General features: G+C 40.9%; 1 long non-coding RNA gene across 2 annotated transcripts; it reads left to right on the forward strand.

Moving 5' to 3' along the window:
• Positions 1,553–3,600, forward strand: LOC110435786. Of its 2 annotated transcripts, XR_002453639.1 has the most exons (4): positions 1,553–1,699; positions 1,810–2,010; positions 3,168–3,238; positions 3,332–3,600. It is a non-coding gene; the product is annotated as an uncharacterized LOC110435786 (long non-coding RNA). The 2 variants fall into 2 exon arrangements; XR_002453640.1 differs by lacking the exons at positions 1,553–1,699; positions 1,810–2,010 and adding an exon at positions 2,226–2,249 and having other exon boundaries at positions 3,332–3,595.

Raw genomic sequence — 18,810 nt, forward strand, 5'->3', positions numbered from 1 at the left:
TGGTAGAGGGGAGTGTTCTACAGTTTTTTGTACTCTGGAATTTGGATGCTGGCAAAAAGAGATCCGAAACTTGGCATCTCAGTGTGCTGACCACATTCGCACGCATCAGGCTGCAGGTCCGCTGCTAGCTACAGATCCACGACCTTCTGCGGGACTCTGCGCGGGCCAAAATCGCATCCCTTTCTCCACGATGGACGCCACCGGCTGGAGATCCATACCCCCAATTTTCTTTTTAGTTTTGGCTTTAGTTTTGTTTATTCATTTAATAGGTTTTTCAATATGTATTTTTTGTTTATTCATGACTTTTGTAGCTAGGACCATCTAAGGTCCGGTCAAAGTATTTTTTCTGAAAAATCCAATGTTTGACTTGGTCAAACTAGGTCAAACTAGACAATAAAAGACCTCAAATAAAAAACTTTTGAATACAAAGGAGTTAGACCTCACCAAGGTCTACCTTTGATACATAGTACAATTTTGCATTTAGAAAAGTTCTAGAAAACTCTAGTCACATTTTTCAAAAACCCAAGGCGTGACTTGGTCAAACCTGGTCAAACAAGACACTAAATGACCTCAAATGAAAATCTTTTGAATACAAGGTAGTTAGAGCTCATCAAGGTACACATTCCACACATAGGACATTTTTGCATTTGAGAAAGTATTTGTAAACTCTAGCCACAGTCTTGAATCATACATAGACTTTATGAAACTATATGCGGAACCTGTGGATTTAAAACTGCACTTTCATAACGCTTTGTCAAATGCAAAAATGTCCTATGTATCAAATGTAGATCTTGATGAGTGGAACAAACTTGCAATTCATGACTTTTCGAGTTGGGGCCGTCTAGGGTCCCGAAAACGTGAGTATAGCCGTGAAAATTTGAAATTTCAAAATTTGAGTGGTCCAAATCCTCTCAGATGAAAAGTTCACCATTACACCAAATGTGTGTCTTGATGATCTGGACAAACTTTGTATTCATGACTTTTGTAGCTGGGACCATCTAGGGTCCGGTCAAAGTGTTTTTTCTGAAAAATTCAATGTTTGACTTGGTCAAACTAGGTCAAACTAGCCAATAAAAGACCTCAAATGAAAAATAAAGGACTCAAAATATATTTTTATGTCGATTTCAAGAATTTTCTGACTAAATTTAGTTATTATTATAATTATCTGTTGAATTACCATAGAATAAATGTGATAATATCTAAAATTGTTTAGAAAAATCTACATACTTGCATGTCAACGTGATTTTAGTGTATAATAATCCCATAAAAAATTCAAATGATTTTAACAAAAGGGGTAAATTCATGTAAAAACTGTGATTTGTATAAGGATCATATATTATTTTTTGTATTTTAGAACTAATTAAATCTATTTCTACAAAAAAATATAAAAAAACAAACAACCCAACAACATAATGAGAGGTCGGCCCAATTGCGTTTGGCCCATGATCTTGTGGCCGTTGATTTGCGATCGGACGACAAGCAATACTCTCACGCAGTATAAAAATAGCATCCCTCCGTCCTCCCAGGAGAAACCCTAGAGGCTGCCCATCCCTCCTCACCAGACGCCGCCCCTCTCCTGACCTTCTCCCGAGTGGCATGGCCTAGGCATTACACAGGCGCGGCCACCACTTGGCCGCACGGCGTCCTGGCCCTCACACGCAGCAGCAGCCAACTCCTTCCGTCCTGCCGGCCGTGCGAGGTGAGTCGCTCGAACTATCCCCATCTCTGCTTCTTCCTCCTTCCTCCATCCATGCATCACAGCTTCCTGATTCGCTGATATCCGCATGGCTCGCCGTGTGTGCTTCCTAGGTGTTGAAGGGGGCACCTGATCTTTGGCGTCGAGGACCTGCGGTGAGCCTTCACCGGACCTGCGGACGTGTTCGGAGGAGCGGCGCTAGATCTGCAGCGGAGCTGCGCAGGCATGTCCATGATGATAGTGGTATGGCCGCGCGCAGTAGACCAACGCATCCAGCATCTCCAACATCGGACCTGTGGCAGAGCTGGATTTTGGTATGTATCAGACTCCATCTCCTCCTTATTTTGCAAATAGAGTCACTACAAGTAGAATACAGATTAAGATGGGAAGACAGAAGGAAAAATGCCTAGTGGTTGACACATAATTTCAGAGTTGTTTATTCATTTATGCCAAAATGTGTTTGAATTTAGGAGAGTACTAAGCACGAAGAGCAAAACATGATTGCGACTGTGAATGTGATGCATCAGTACTATCTGGTGGTTGCTTTATCCAGGTTGGGTTCTGTACTTCTGTTCGGTTGTGATTCTGGAATCTAGTAGAGCCATTTCTTACGCTAGATGTTGCCTTGGTACATGTATAAATCCATGAATCTCTAATGCTCTAGTAGTGTTTTTTTGGATGGTCATGAAGAATGAAATAGCAGTGTATTCTTCTATCTCAAATTGAACTAATATTCTGACTCTAGCTTTATTCTAGGTACATGTACATGTATAAAACTAAATGATGTTTGTTCTCCACTGTGTACTGACAAGTGACAATACACTGATTTTAGACTAATATAACATACGGTGGTGTAGAGTCTTGGTCTTTTATCCATATACCTAAATGCAATGCAATACTTCATCTACAATTTTAAGTTTACAGTAATATAAGTAATAACTAGTATATCCAGAGACTCTTGTTTTCTTTCACTTAGGAAGTCATTTCAATAATAACTACCAGGCTGTAGATAAAATTCCAAGGGAGTTGTGCTATTTTGCCCTGCTCATTAAAAATTTGCAGCAACCTGCAGTATTGTTTCTCATTAATTCCTATATCCAGAGACTCTTGGTTTCTCATTTATAGTGAATGTACTATATTCTGAATGCATGTGCTCGCTTAGTTATTCAGTATTCCAAGTTTATCCAAATTAATTAAATGAGAATTCCAATGAGTGTCTATATGGGCTGTGGTGGGCTGGTGGCAGTGGCATCTAAAATGAATACTAGATTTGCAGTATGCAAAATGAATTTCAGTTGCTAGCTGCTAGCCTTAGATTGCACAGATTGTTGCAATCATTTTCCAACTTTGTAATCCCTTGCTTAAATTTATATTCAATGCCATGTAGCTTGTATCTAGAAAATGGGTTATGGTATATGCAAGTATCTTTTTACTTTGGTAGATGCTATATAAAGTTTGCCACATTTGGCAGAGAGAAATAAAGATATACAGAAACTTCTGTACTGCTTGCTGCTGATGTGACCAAAGACGGGCATACATAAGGTGTGCTTAATATTGTTTTTTCGTCTGTTCCAAATATCTTTCTTCTCTTGCAGCCTTTTTCTAATGGATGTATGTTTTCTAACTTGGATGCAGGCAAGGAATAAGAGATCTAAGTGTGGCTTGACCTGAAATTGTCTGGTAGTTATGGAAAGATGGACCAAAAATAGATGGACAAAGAATTTAGTTTGAAAATTTGCCTCTTTATTATTAGGTGTAGATATAGATTTGTATCTTATAGCAGCCTGGCCTGGTTTGGTGTTTGTTATTTATGCAAATGTACCACAGTTGGTGACTTTGTAATATGAGCATATTGTCGTGTATTTGAGTTGATGTATACGGGCTCGACATTATAATATAATAATTACATACGATTGGTTATATGGTTTATAATGTGTGACTAAATTTTAACTGTGCCAGCCCACAATATGGGCTAGAATTGTAATGCTGGGCTGTAATAAAAAAAGAAATGTCAATTTGTAGTTGGGCCGAAAATATTTGTGCGATTTGAGCTGATCGTAAATGAAAATAAAAAAGCCTGTGCTATATGGGCCTAGTGTGGATTGCCACGTCACTTGCCACATCATTTAATAACACGTCACATGAGTCATGTCACTATATATTTTATGTTCAATACGTTGTGACGATTGTGTCCTGTCACTATATCTATGACAAGAGAACTATTGTCATTGTATCAATGATGATGTCATATAGTGGTCACAAAAGCTATTTAGTGACCCACCTTCTGTGATGACAACTAGTTTGTCACTGTGGACAGACAGTGACAGAAAACAGGCTCTGATCGTCATATTCTGATTGTCACAGAAGCCCAGGAATCTTGTAGTGACGTGAAGTCCCTTGCAGAATCACCCATCTTGCCTTTGAGGTTTAATAAGCTGGCAAAGGTAATTTTAGCAAGGTCAACCTTCATTACCGCATGTTTGTTGTCGTTGCCCCCCAGAAATCAACATGTACTTGCCAAATTTCTTCAGTTTTCGCATTTCTTTTCCTACAAAATATTATGAACAAAATAATATTAATAAATAATATTAGGACAGCTGACTTTATAGTGAAAGGCAAGTACTATGATCAACTAAGAAGTAGGTAGGAATTTATAGTGCATCTTAAGATACAGAGATTCAAAGTTGATCTTAACCCAACCCAAAACAGCCCAAGTGGATCTCTGTATATACCAAATAGAATTTATAGTGGATCTTAACATATGCATGATTACAACAGTACATACAGAGAACTTGATATCATGAGTTTAAAAGAAAAAATTGCACATACAACTATCAACTAACAACTTGGCATACAAATGATTATTTGTACATCGATCTGCATATAAACTGATTATTTATATACCTGGGTCTCTATATATACCAAATGGAATTTATACTTGGATCTCTGTATATACCTGGATCTCTGTATATACCAAATGGAATTTACTTAAAAAATTGCCAATTTCGTAATGCCTAATATTTTACCCTAAATGCCACAGCACATCACATGAATGAACTACCCTAAACCCTAGAATCAAACATGGCGAGCGCATACCTGGGTAGGTCAGCTTCGTTGTGGGCTTGTCCAGGATGCGTTGTGTCATCCATTGGATCATGCAGTGACCCTCCATTCGGCTGCAGAACTTGAGAGGACGTTCCTGGGTCACCGTGACGCCTGCGGGACGTCGGAGGATGGTGCGATGTCACAGCCGGAGGAGGCGGCATGATCCTGTGGGACGGCCTTCTCATGACGAGCAGAGGCGACGGCGGCGTACCGGAGGCAGGGGACGGCAACGATGGGTCAGGGGCAGTTTTCGACATGAGGCTTTGTTGACTCACGCACGTAGATCGCGCGAGAGAGAGAGAGCTGCATGCCAAAACTGTGCACCAAGGGCGACGACGCTCGTCGTCTGTCTCGATCCGTGATTGTAGAAGTGGAACCGATTTAGTTAGGAAGTAAATAACGGGCCCTTTTGTTACCAATAGTGCTTTCATGGGAGATGGCCGCGAATTCGAGCTCGTGACGTGCGGCCATCAATTTTTTCACGTCTCCATAGGCATCCACTGAGTTTTCAACTTTATAACCTCCTAACAGGTTCACTTAGAGAGTTATGATAAATTTTTAATTTATGGAAATAAATAATAATGAAACAATAATGGATCACATACCTATTAAATAAATAAAGATGTAATAAATGAATAAGTTATATAAATAAGATGAACATGATTTTGTTCACACACAACATGACACTCGGTGAGTATATATATTAAGTGACTAGGACATCACGTGGGACACTCAGGGTATATATCGCCCATGTAAGAACTAGGAAGCTTGGTAGTATGCAATGACATCACCTCTAGGACGAATCTAGACTAGTTGGACATGACGAGTTCAGTCTCGGTGCCATACGACATGGCAATTGGTTACATGAGACAAGAAACCCGCTATAGATGATGTATAATAAAGTTGTTGGTCATGACATGTGACACACAACATGACACTTGGTGAGTACATATCAAGTGATTAGGACCAGGGCCATACGTGGGGCAGTGCAAGTGGAGCAATGTCAAAAGGCCCCCCAAAAAATAGGGCCCCAAATTTTACTTAAGTACATATGCATACTTAATTCCATTAATACAAATTAGGTATTGTAACTCTTATTATATACCCTATGTTATGTTTTATGTCGTAGTAAGGTTAGAAAAGCATGTGTGATATAGTTAAATATAAAGTCCCAGTCTAACTTGCTATGGTCTTTAAGGTCACATTAATGACTAATTTATCTCATAGTATGTCATATATATGGCTAAAGTTTTGAGATTACAATGCACTCGTAAATATAACTCCAATTTAACCACTTTTGTTGTATAAGTTTTCATACAATTAGGCTGATTATTGACAATGACAACAAAGTCCAAATCTCAAATAACGTGCAAGTTATATTTAAAGATAAAAGGTGAAATGACTATATCTTATATGTACATTACTTTAATTTTGCAGCAGGGCCTCAAATTGTTAGGTACGGCCTTGATTAGGACATGACTACACATTGAAAGAAGCTAAATTCTGAAAAATATATGTTGAAAAAAGCTACATTTTGAAAAATATATGTTGAAAATGCTAAATTTTGAAACAAGCTAAATATTTTTAAAAAATTGGCACAGGACTGGCCAGGCCAGGGGCCATACGAGTCTCAACCCGAACTGCGGAGCCAAGCATAGCCGGCCCGGCCAGAATAGGCCCAACAAAGGTGAAGCATGGTCACAGCGGAGAGGTACTTAGTGAGTTCGACTGAGCACGCAACAAAGAGCTTTTAAGCTGTGTTCTGCATCGTTGAGTGCAGCGAAGGGAGGCACCGGAGCGATGGTAGGCGGCAAGCGAGGGCTCCACGCGCGGAGCCAACCTCGCAACGCGCTTGGGTGGTTTGCCTCTGCGCCCGAGGTCATCTCGATCCACAGTGACAGCGGCGATGACCTCTCATCGGAGGTTCCCGTTGCCCCACCTAGGCGCGTCAAAGTGGAGTCGTCGAGCCGAACTCCGCACAATAAGGGCAAGATGCAGGTAAGAAGTGCATTTCCGCTTTTCACCTAGGGTATACATGAACTCTTTAGGGTTTACACGAGTATATTTGTTTCTTTTTAGATTTATAATTTTTACGCCTTAATTACCAGACAACAAGTTGAACTGTCTCAGATTAAAATACAGTGTACCTTTGTTTACTAATGTGCAGTCCAGTAGCTTAGAATATTCAGAAATGGAAAATTAATATTGGGAGCACAATGGTCCAAGACTCTCAGTAGGGGATATTTTAACGTGTGGGCCAAGTATAATTCAATTGCTCCATTATAGTATAGATGTGATGCGAGGGTAGCTATCCTATTGTTCAATTGCAACCTTGTAATTTTTATTTTAAATGAAAAATTTGGTGTTGCAATTAACTTATTGAGTTTTGAATAATGACTTGTAAAATTAGCATTATTTCCTAATGATCTATAACTACCAACTTGCATGCAAACCCAATCCTGGTGTAGAAGATCAAAGGGCAGTCATCCACCCCAACCGCGGCTTTGATGAACCCTAGCTCATGCAACAAGGGCAAGGAAAAGGTAACAACTGCCTTCACCCTTCCTAGTGGTTTATGGGTCTTAATGCAAGAATAATTTCATGGTTTGCCTTCTATGGCTATTAGTGTGTTCTTTTCAGAGCATCCATTTTAATTTAGTGAAGTGTGATTGAAATTGATTTGTTCTTTACTGAATATTATATATAGGATTTGTCATTGAGTTCAACAAAAGTCTGTAGCATTTTATTGACATAAAACTAAACTACAAGTCATTCTAAAAACAATATTCTAAGTCATTCAAATAAAACACAAGATTCAGAGTTCATGTTCTGCTCTTACTACATGAGTTATGTGACAGCATGTGCATTTAGTTGAAGTATAAATATATACTAAGGTCCTAATAGAGTACTGATTGCACCCAAAAAACCTGTGGTATATGGTACCATGAAAAAAGAAACAAGTAGCATTGATGCACTTGCATGATTGAATTATGATTTTAATAACTCTATTTTGCTGTCTAGAAGGGTCTAAAATCAATGCATGATTAAATCATGAAGCACACATAATAATGATTTTACAGCCATCAATGTTATTTTTTCATCTATCAGTAGCGTTTGTTTGTAGGACAAGTGTATTCATATTTTCATCATTCGGGGTTCAGATAGCACTATACTGAAAGACTACTTAAAGAAGTTTTTTTTAGTGCCAAGTACATAATGGGATGGTTTTGTTCCTTGCTTCTGTAGATTGACCCAGATAACCAAGTAATTGGACCATGTAATTTCTTGTTTCTTCTCCATCCTAAATGACCACCATATACATATACTTTTTTCTACTTTCATCAAAGAAAACTGAAGGTATTACAACAAGTTTCTCCAAGTTCCTTGCTGCTGCAGGTTGACTCAAGATAACGAAGTAACTGGACCATGCAATTCTTGTTTCTTCACCATCCTAAATGACAGAACCATATACTGCAGGTTCCCTAATATTTATTTGTACTACAGTTTCCCTATGACAATGACCTGGAAGAAGAGGATGAACTTGTGGACTGGGTTGGTATTTGTAAAACTTGCAACTCTAAAATTGTGGACTCTTATAAGTTGAACAGAAGTCATTACCTTTTTTATGTGGAATGTATAGTGAAATGAAGTGGTCCTTAATAGTTGAATAATAGCACCTAATATTTATTTGTACAGCAGGTTCCCTAATATTTATTTGTTCTGCAGGTTCCCTATGACAGTGACCTGGAAGAAGAGGATGAACTTGTGGACAGGGTTGGATTCCTGACTGAGGAAGCTAACAAGACAGCAACAAAAAAGATGTTGCGCCGAGTAGATAAGACCTCTACTAGAGTTGATCAAGCCTTCGACACGCTCTTCATCAACATCAAGTATGGTGTGCTGGATTCACTTGCGCACAACAAGAAGGTGGCTTCATTGTAGAAGATTAGAGAGCTGTTTGATGGAGTTAAGGCTGATGCACGAGAACAAGTCATGAGCCAAGCCAAGAAGTTGTGTACTGATCTGGATGAGGTCTTCGAGATACTCTTCGTCGACGTCAAGTATGGCATGGTGAAGCCTGAACAAAATAAGCACAAGAAGAGCAAGTAGTTGTGTGTGAGTCTGGCAGCACTAAGTGTTAGTGTAGTATCAATGTGGTGATGTCTCATACTTTGTAGCACCTAAAATAAGCACTATTCCCCGTGCTTGTGTTTGCATCGACTAAGTATATGTTAGTGCTTGTATGCATGTGTCTAGAACCACTAAATATATCTATGTATTTGGTACTTTCAATCGACTAATGGAACCTGTATGCATATGTTCTGTCTCGATCAACTAAGTATATGTATATGTCAGTGTTAGTATTTTTTGTTGTTGCTTCTTTCCATGGGTGATTCGCTCAAACTGTGAGTGCATCAAATTCCACCCAAGAATGACGCAGTGAGCATCTAGCATGCAACTGAATAGTCCAAACTCAGTTAACCCTCAATAAAATAGGCAACCAACAATAATCAGCACGACACACGTTTTAACATAACCATTGCGTGAATAGTGAAACAAAAAAATCGTCATCGGCTCCGTCATCTGTGGCAACGGCAGGTGCAACAACTACATCATCAGTATATTTGTCGACATCATCTTCACCGTCATCACTGAAGTAATAATCATTTGGTTCTGCTACCGATTGAGGAATTACTCTCTGAATAATAGAAGTCTCAATTGCTTCTCCTTCCATGTCTGTTCGTCGCCAATTCATCAACTCCACCTAGTCGATTCTAACAGTCATGGCCTCGACCCCAACAAGCAATGAGTAAACATCAATTTCTGCCTCCTCTTCATCACTAGCTGATTCCGGCATCGAGAAAAGGTTTTTTGGTTTGATTCGAACAATACTACACCAATTTGATTTCTTTGCGTGCTTCACATAAAACACTTTCTCTGCTTGTGTCTCCATAATGTATGGATCATCTGAATATCTGAGAGGTGTAGTATCAATATCTATAATTCTGTATTGATCCTTGTTGTACCCTGTACCTTTGTTCTTTGTTGAAGCGGGTATATCGAACCAATCACACTAAAACATCATGACTTCCTTTCCACCTGGAAATTGTGTCGAGATAATTTTCTTAATAACTCCATACCAGTCCATATTACCCATACTTTCATCAGCCTTGACAAGGACACTATTATTTTGTGTGATCAAGCTGCTCTCTGCCGACACCGTCCGAAATAGGAATCCATTGGTGAAACATCTATTGAATACACGAGCAATATCATCCGGTCCTTGAGAAAGGTTGTACAACAGCTCAGTTGCATTTCCTCGCTCATATTCTTGTTTGGTCTATAATTCCATTTTAAAAAAGAGTAACATGCTTTCATCACATGCATAATATTATGAAAAAAACATATTATAGTGACTCACTTTGTCCTCGAACCAACCAACAAATTGTTTCTTGTGTCTTCTCTCAACATTTTGCGGATTATATTTCTTGAGCACAGCCTTATGTATACTGTAGTGGGTAAACCAAACAAAATGCAAGCAATCAGTAACACATATTATTTTAAAAAAATTAGCATGCTGAAAGAATAAATTTAACTCACTCACGAAAAGTAGCGCACTCATCAGTATTTGTCAATATGTAGTGCCTTAATCTCAGCATCTCAGAGTCACTCACTTTCTCGTAAATATATCCTTTCCTACTCTTGTCAAGGTCAGTAAAAAACACTCAACCCAGCTAGTGGTTCAGGCACTGTGGTGCTTTCATGACGCTCTGGGCGAGTTGGGATATCTTTGAAAAACTCAGAACAAAATGTCATGCACTCTTCTGTGATATATCCCTCCACAGCTGAGCCTTCAGGATGTGCTTTGTTCCTCACATAACCTTTTACCGTACGTAGATACCTCTCCACAGGATACATCCATCTATAGCATATATGACCACCAAGTGCAGCTTCTTCAGCTAGATGAACGGGCAAATGTACCATGATGTCAAAAAAAGTCAGTGGGAATATCATCTCAAGCCGACATAGAGTCTCCCTAATCGAGGCACTCATGTTAGCGAGCTCCTTTTCAACCAGCTCCTTTGAACAAAGCGAACTGAAGAACCTACTCAAGTCAATCAATGGGACAACAACTTCTTTTGGTAGAATATTGCGTAGTACTAATGGTAAAAGTTTTTGGAATATAATATGATAATCATGAGTTTTCAGACCAGACAGCAGAAACCGATTCTCATCCACACATCTTCGGATATTGGACGCATACCCATCAGGCAAGTTGACTTCATGTAGAAATTTGCATAAAAGTTTCTTGTCATCTTTGCCTAATTTGTATAGAGGAGGTGGTAAGGTGAACTTACCTTTCTCACACACTGGATGATGATCCATCCTTATCCCTAGATGCTGCATGTCATGCCGAGCTTCCTCGTTGTCCTTACTTTTACATTCTAGGTCCAGTAAAGTACCCAATATGCTCTCACATATATTTTTCTCAATATGCATCATGTCCAAGTTGTGGCTAATAAGAAAAATTTTCCAATAGGGAAGCTGGAAGAAAATACTCTTCTTCCTCCAGTTATGCAATCTCTTTTCTTTGTCACGCTGCTTCCTTTTTTTGGATTGAGCACCAAATTTGAATTGATAAAAACTTTCATAGTGTTGCAACACCTGTTCTCCAGTTAGTGGCTCTGGAGCCTTCCTAACTTCCATCTTGTTATTGAAACTGACCTTGTTTCTTCGACACTTATGGTCAATAGGCAAAAAATGATGATGCCCCATGTAGCAATGCTTCTTCCCATGCTTTAACAACAAGTAATCTGTTTTTGTATGGCAGTATGGACATGCAAACTTGCCCTTCATACTAAGTTGTGATACCCTCTTCCCAAAGAGAATTGCATATGCTGGAAAGTCATTAATTGTCCATAAGAGAATTGCATGCAAATCAATATTCTTCCTCTCCTTTGCATCCTAAGTTGTGACACCCTCTTCCCAAAGAACTTTGAGCTCATCAATTAGAGGCTGCAAGTATGCATCAATGTTAACACCAGGCGATCTTGCTCTTGGTATGATCATAAACAGCATCCAGTGCGACTGTTTCAGACACAACCTTGGAGGAAGATTGTAAGGAATTAAAATCTCAGGCCAACAACTGTATGACACATTCAACATACCAAATGGATTGAATCCATCAGATGCTAGACCAAGCCTGACATTACGAGGATCCTGAGCAAACCATTCATAGGTTGTGCCACATTCTTCCATGCTTTGGAGTTTGTAGGGTGTCACATTTTTCCATCATCCACCAATTCTTCCTTATGCCACCGCATATATGATGCTCTAGTCTCTGACATATATATCCTTTGGAGTCGTGGAATCAGCAGGAAGTACCGTAGGATTTTACGTGGAACATGCCTCTCTGAGCCACAACCACTGCCACCATCCTATCCCTTTTTACACCCCTTCCACCTTATCTCACCACATGTAGGGCAATTATCTAGGCCCTCATATTCTCTCCCTCTGAATAACACACAATCATTGTAGCATGCATCTATCTTTTCATAATTTAGACCAAGGCCTCTAACAACCTTTTTTATTTTCTCCATACTATCTAGGGGGCAGTGCCCTTTAGGAAGAACAAGCAAGAAAAGCTCTAGCATATACTCCATGCAAGCATTACTACAACCAAACATGCACTTCATCTGAAAAATTTTGACAATGAAAGACACCTGTGTAGCTGTTGGCAGTCATTATAGACCAATTATAAACTGCCAACTTGATCCAAAAGGAGAAGAAGCAATCATATTATATACACACATGCATTTTATTACTAACAACTTCCACTTGTACCATAGTGATTATATTTTGCAGGAATTATAGTGCAACAAGTGAAAATGTGCCATATCACGAAAGAAAGCACAAAGTACCAAAAGATGTATTCAGAAATGCGCAAACCAAGAAAATAGAGAAAGGCCTGAACAACACAGAACTGGGCCTGAGTGTAACCACGGGAGAGATCCAGGCCCAGAGCCAAACCGACCGCGCGAAGGCGGTGGCCAGGGGGACCCACCCAGGGTGTGGCCGCACCCTAGTGCGAGCGCACCCCTGGAGGTGGCAAACCGGGCCCATCTTTCTTAGGCGGTTGCATGCCACAATGCATAGGATGGTTTCACCTACTACCAAATTTAGATGCGACGAACCGTCCTAGTTCCACTATAAAAAGAGAGGCACTCCCCCTTTTTCAAGAAACACATCATTTGGAGTCAATTTACTTCACACCTCTCACTTGTATCTTTAGTCTAGATTAGTAGTACAGCAAGGCAAGATCTAGCAAGGAGAGCTTGTCTCCTTGGAAGAAAGGATCTTCTTGGTATGAATAATATTCAATCTTCTTCCATGAGCAAGTTCTATTCATCTTTATATGATTATGCATATAAACTAGAGTATGGTTGGGTTCTTATCATGTTCATAGTATATGAACTAGTTCTTAGTTCTTGTGCTATGTTCTTGATATGTTTATCATTGTTCTTCATTGTTCATCAGATTAGTATGATTAGGATTAGGATTAGAATTAGGAATAGGATGATGGTTCACTGTGCAGTGATGGTTGCTCTTAGCCTAGCCTGTCACTTCGAAGGGGTGGGGCCCGTGGGGGTTAGGAGTTGTTTCAAATTATGTGAACATGGTGTTCAGGTGTGCGGGAATTTGTGGATGTGCGGGTATCTTTCGGATAGAGGTGTAGGTGGCAGGGTAGTGACAGCTCTGTCATCCTTTGCATTTCCCCCACGATCAGGTATTCTGATAGGAGTTCTATAAAGTCTTTATCGGCTGGGTATCCAGCTGTGGGGATCTCCCCTCGTCTTAGTCTTAGTTCTAACTCTATTTATTGCTAATTAGATGATCCGCTAATAGTTCTACGCATAGTTATATGTGACCCATGCCTGCTCAAGTAGATTTATTTCTTTATTCTTTATTTATTTATTATTTCTCTTCTATTTTATACTTGAGGTTAATTCAATGTGTGTCCACTATCTTGAATATCATGTTTATTCTTGTTTACTCTATGTCTACCAAGCATTCAATAAGTAATCATGTTTACACTATGTTTGATCCCTTTTCCTTCCTACGAGAATTATAAATTCGACACCCTTGAATAATCACGGGTTGAAATGCTACAATGATAGTTATATCCGCTTGCAGTTATATTACTTCTTCATTCATGACCTATCGATTGGCGTACCTAAGTATCGTTTCTTAAGATTGTAATCCTTGTGCCATTTCAAGCGTAGTGCCACAGCTTTGCATATCGCAAGTAAGGATGGTTAGGAAGGCCAATCCGACATTCCTAATTATTGTTACCAGACTGCACTGCTAAGGTCGGCGCCCTCGAGTTGCCTTGGGTTATCTCTCTGATAGTGATAGTTACGGTATGCCAACACCCGATATTTCTGGTGTCATTGCTAAGGATGGATCTATGGTCTATTTTTAGTAATAAGAAATGCCAACAAGCATTTCTAGCGCCGTTGCCGGGGAAGGAAAAAATCATACTAGCATAATCATTGATTGCATAATAAGCATTGGTAGCCATAGATTAAGCATGATAACTTTATTGTTTTGTTCTTCTTTTTATTGGAATGAAAACAGGATAGTGTATGAGCGGTTTCAACTTGCCGGCAAACTTCCACAATGATCTAGAAACACTCCTAAGGAAGAGAAGGGTTTGTACCATCTCTTCTTCTGCTACGCAACCAGCAAGCGAATCAACAGTTCCAGCACCAACCGCACCAATCGCTATGGCCAAGACACTCCTTGACTACTCCACTCTCGTTATTGCCAACATGCCAACTGGGCCCGCTGTCAATGTGGGGAATGGAAGCTTCAAGATACGCACTGGTCTCATCTCTATGGTGCAGGCAAGCCAATTCTGTGGCCTACCAAGCGAGGATGCCAACACCCACCTTTAGAACTTCCTTGAGCTGTGCGACACCGTCGTCATCAAGGACGTCGTGCAGAACAGCATGAGGCTCCGTCTATTTCCCTTTTCCCTCGCCAGAAAGGCGAAATAATGGTTTTGTCAGAACAAGGAAACTGTTGACACATGGGAAAAGTGCTCCGTGGCATTCCTCGCCAAGTTCTTCCCCATGAGCAGGACCAGCGCTCTGAGGGGGAAGATCTCTAACTTCCAGCAGCCTTCACTTGAGTCCATACCGAAGCATGCGAGAGGCTCTAGGAGTACATCTGGGCCTGTCCTCATCATGGAATGGAAGACTGGCTTGTGCTCCAGAACTTCTACGAAGGCCTCACGGCCATGTCAAAGGGGCATGTGGATGCCGCAGCTGGAGGTGCATTCCTTTCTCTCACCATTAATGAAGCTACAGCCCTCATCAAGAAGATGGCGGCAAATCAAAGCTAGGGAGAAGGAAGGAAAACACAAAAAGGCTCACAATCTGCAAAGGAGGCATATGTGCTTGCTGCAAAAATAGACTTGCTGCTGCAAAGGATGGACGGACAAGTTGCAAATCCCAACATGGGCACCGTCCAAGCAGTGAACTCACACACATCGTGTGAAGTTTGTGGTCATGATGGCCATTCGAGGAACAAGTGCCCCGAAACCCAAGAAGAAGCAGCATATGTCAACAATGGGTTTGGGCCACCACAGCAAGGTAACAACGGGTGGAACAATTAGAACCGCCCGTAGGGTAATTTCTTCAATCAGCCTTCCTTGAAAGATCTGGTCATAGGGCAAGCTAAAATCAACGAGAATCTGACCAAGAAGCTGTCCTACAATGAGAAGATCATTGAGAACATCAACGCCAAGCTTGAAACTCTTTGTTCATCTGTCAAAAGTCAGACGAGTTTCAACAAGATGATAGAAACATAGATAGCACAGATAGTTGCATCAATTCCAGTCACTGACATAGAGTGGATCCCAGGGCAACCGGCAACCTCTACTAAGTTCGTCCATGCAGCCACAGAAGAATGAAGGAAGGAAAGTCTTGCCAACGGACTATAAATGTTGAGCCCTTGCCGAAGGCATTCGGTAGTTATCTAAAAAAACTATATATAATAAAAATAAATTTTGTGCTATTTGTGTCCCAATAAAGATATCTGAAGGGGGCCCATGACATCAAGCAATCTTGGGGGAGGTGTCCCCGCTCAGGTATTATGTCTTTTTTAAAATTCTTTAAATTTCGTTTTAAATTCCCGTTTTATAGAAAGTTTTTATTTTTAGTTTCCAAAAGTTTCCCTTTCTATAGTTTTATTTTTAGTCAAAAATAAAGTTTCTTTGAAAATCTTATAAAAATTATTTTTTGGTAGTATAGATTTTCCCATTTCCAAATCTTATTTTTATATAATTTTTGAAAACCAAAAATATTTTGAATAAATATGTGGAAAATCAAAATATTGAGCAAGATTTCGAACCACGTCTGATTGTAACCAGAGAGACGTTTGGGGTGACCGTTGGAGCCAGCAGCCAAAAGGCCGAGCAGAGGCAGGCGCACCACTGGTGCGGGGCGCACCAGGGTGCGGCCGCACCCTGCCCAAGGCCTGCTGGCCTCAGCCTTTGGGCAACGGCTAGTAGCCGTTGAGGGGGGCGCTCCCCCACGTGCGATCAACTCTATAAATAGAGAGGATCCCAGGTGGAGCACCTCACCCCTCTCACACACATTTTTTTACTCTTCCCTTCTTCACTCTGTTGCTCCACTTTGCTTCATAGCCTGCTCCACAAGCTTAGTGCAAGAAAATTATGTCAAAAACCTCCTGCACACTTCCCTCTCCATGCAAAAACACCACACACTTGTGCTAGCTCGTCCACCATGAGTAGAATTTTTGGGCTTAGAAGGAGCCGCCGCCAACACGGGGAAGATCCACCAACCCCTGCAAGGAACGAGCAGCCGACACATGGAGGAGAGGAGGAGGAGCCACACGGCCACACCATTGATGAGGCCGACGCCCCCTTCATCGACTTGGAGAGTGAGCGGGAGATGCATGCATACAACCTCATGAAGGAACGCGAGTTCCTCCATTCACCGGCATTCGACCCAGCATTCTTGAACCAAATAGGTATGGATGTTGAGTTTGATACTATTTTTGAGCATCTTGGCTGGAGCAGAGTTGCCCGCGTTCATGAGCTTGCGTCATGTCTTTTGACGATCCAAATTTTGGGCACTCTACAAATTGTCGATTTTGGTATTACCTTCCGTTGCTTTGGAAGAGATTTTGGTATTTATTGGAAGGATCTTGCCAACCGTTTGGGTTTCCATGAGCGGTTCTCCATTGACTTAGGTTTATCCCTCGGGGGTTACCAACATCATGCTTTCTAGCATTTGATCTCGGGGCAACACGTTGTTGGAAAGTTTTAGGGGCATTCTGCCAACATCCATCACCCCACTCTGAGGCTTCTCCATAAGTGGATCGCTAGTCTGTTCTTTTCAAGAGATGATACGCATCTTACTTACGACATAGAGTTGAAGTTGCTTTATGCTACGCTCAAAAAGATTAAGGTTGCACCTGTTGTTGAGCTTGTTAATCATTGGTAGCATTCCATTAAGACTTCAACTACTATCATGTGCACATCTCTTATTACTCACCTTGCTGCAAGTGTTGATCCTCATGCTGCTAATACCATTATTTACATCACTACTCCTCGCATCATGATTAATGAATCATATCTTTCGCATGCACATATGATTAAACGCGATGAAACAGGTAAAAATATTATATATTATTTTCTGGGACATACAAATGAGATCCAGTTACCTAACCCGGATCTCGCTCTGTATAATTCCCCATCACTCACCTTCACCATCATTGAGAGGGAAGGAGGACGCAGGAGCTCTATTTCTCGTAGGAACTCATGGAGGAGGGAACAAGAAGAGCAGGCAGCACAAGCCGCAAGGGCAACACAGGCAGCACAGCCAACACCATCCGCACAGCCAGCACAGCACGCTCCACCACCAGCTATGCCAGGGATGGGATGGACCCTTGCTATACCTGCACTCGGATTTATCCCTAGGTATGGATATGGTATGGGATACCTTCCTCACCCCTACGAGGCCACAGGTTCGAGCTGGCAGGTGCACAGAGGCGCAGGCCCAAGCGAGCCAGAGGCATATGGGGCAGGGGGATCCAGGCATCACGAGCCAGGACACTCCTCAGATTCTGAGGGAATGCCACCCCCTATTGGCCCTCAGGTCACACTGGTCGTCCTCAACACTCGCATGGGAGGACTGGAGCTCTAGAACAGGCAGATCCAAGGTATGCTGAATGCCCACATCCAGACTGCTACCTAATGGCATCAGCAGACCCAGCAGAGCTTCGTCGACCTTGAGGATGTAAGCCGTCACCGGCACGGGGCACAGATGGCCTACCTGCGATCCATGGGACATTTCTCTAGACCACAGCAGTGAGCTAGCTTGGGGGAGAACCCCACAAGAGGTAATATGTATCTTACATTCTCACACTTAATTTTAGTTCTTAATTTCAATATTTAAATTTCAGTAATTTTTCATCATCTTTCAAAAAAAAAATCCACTCTCATGTGCGCTATGATATGTTAGTTACTCTTCTGTTGAAATGATGAATAGTTGCTCTGTCCATAATTCTCTAGTATCTAAGTTATAATTTAGTGTTCATCAAGATTTAAGTTTGTTGGCTAAAAATGTCTCATTCTAGGAACTTGAAATCTTGTGGGTTGCAAATGCATAATCCTTTTCTAAGTTGTTGCAAGACATGATATGGTATTAATAGATTTTGCTATGACTTTGTTCTAAGAGAAACTTGACATCCAGAGTTTTCTTTTCAAAAATTCAAAACAAAGAGTTTCTCAGTGATTATGAAATACCTACCAAGGCCATATGACTTGCTTAGTAGTTTGTACACCTTTAGTCATATGCAGCTTGCGGCACTTTGAGTTGAGTCAAATCCTAGGTATCCTAGAGTGAGATTATGGTCATGCACCCATGATATGAGATTCACACACCCACCAAATAAAGCCGACTCTCACACTGAGA

This window comes from Sorghum bicolor, chromosome 5, assembly GCF_000003195.3.
Source record: "Sorghum bicolor cultivar BTx623 chromosome 5, Sorghum_bicolor_NCBIv3, whole genome shotgun sequence".
In the NCBI taxonomy this organism is placed as follows: Eukaryota; Viridiplantae; Streptophyta; class Magnoliopsida; order Poales; family Poaceae; genus Sorghum; species Sorghum bicolor.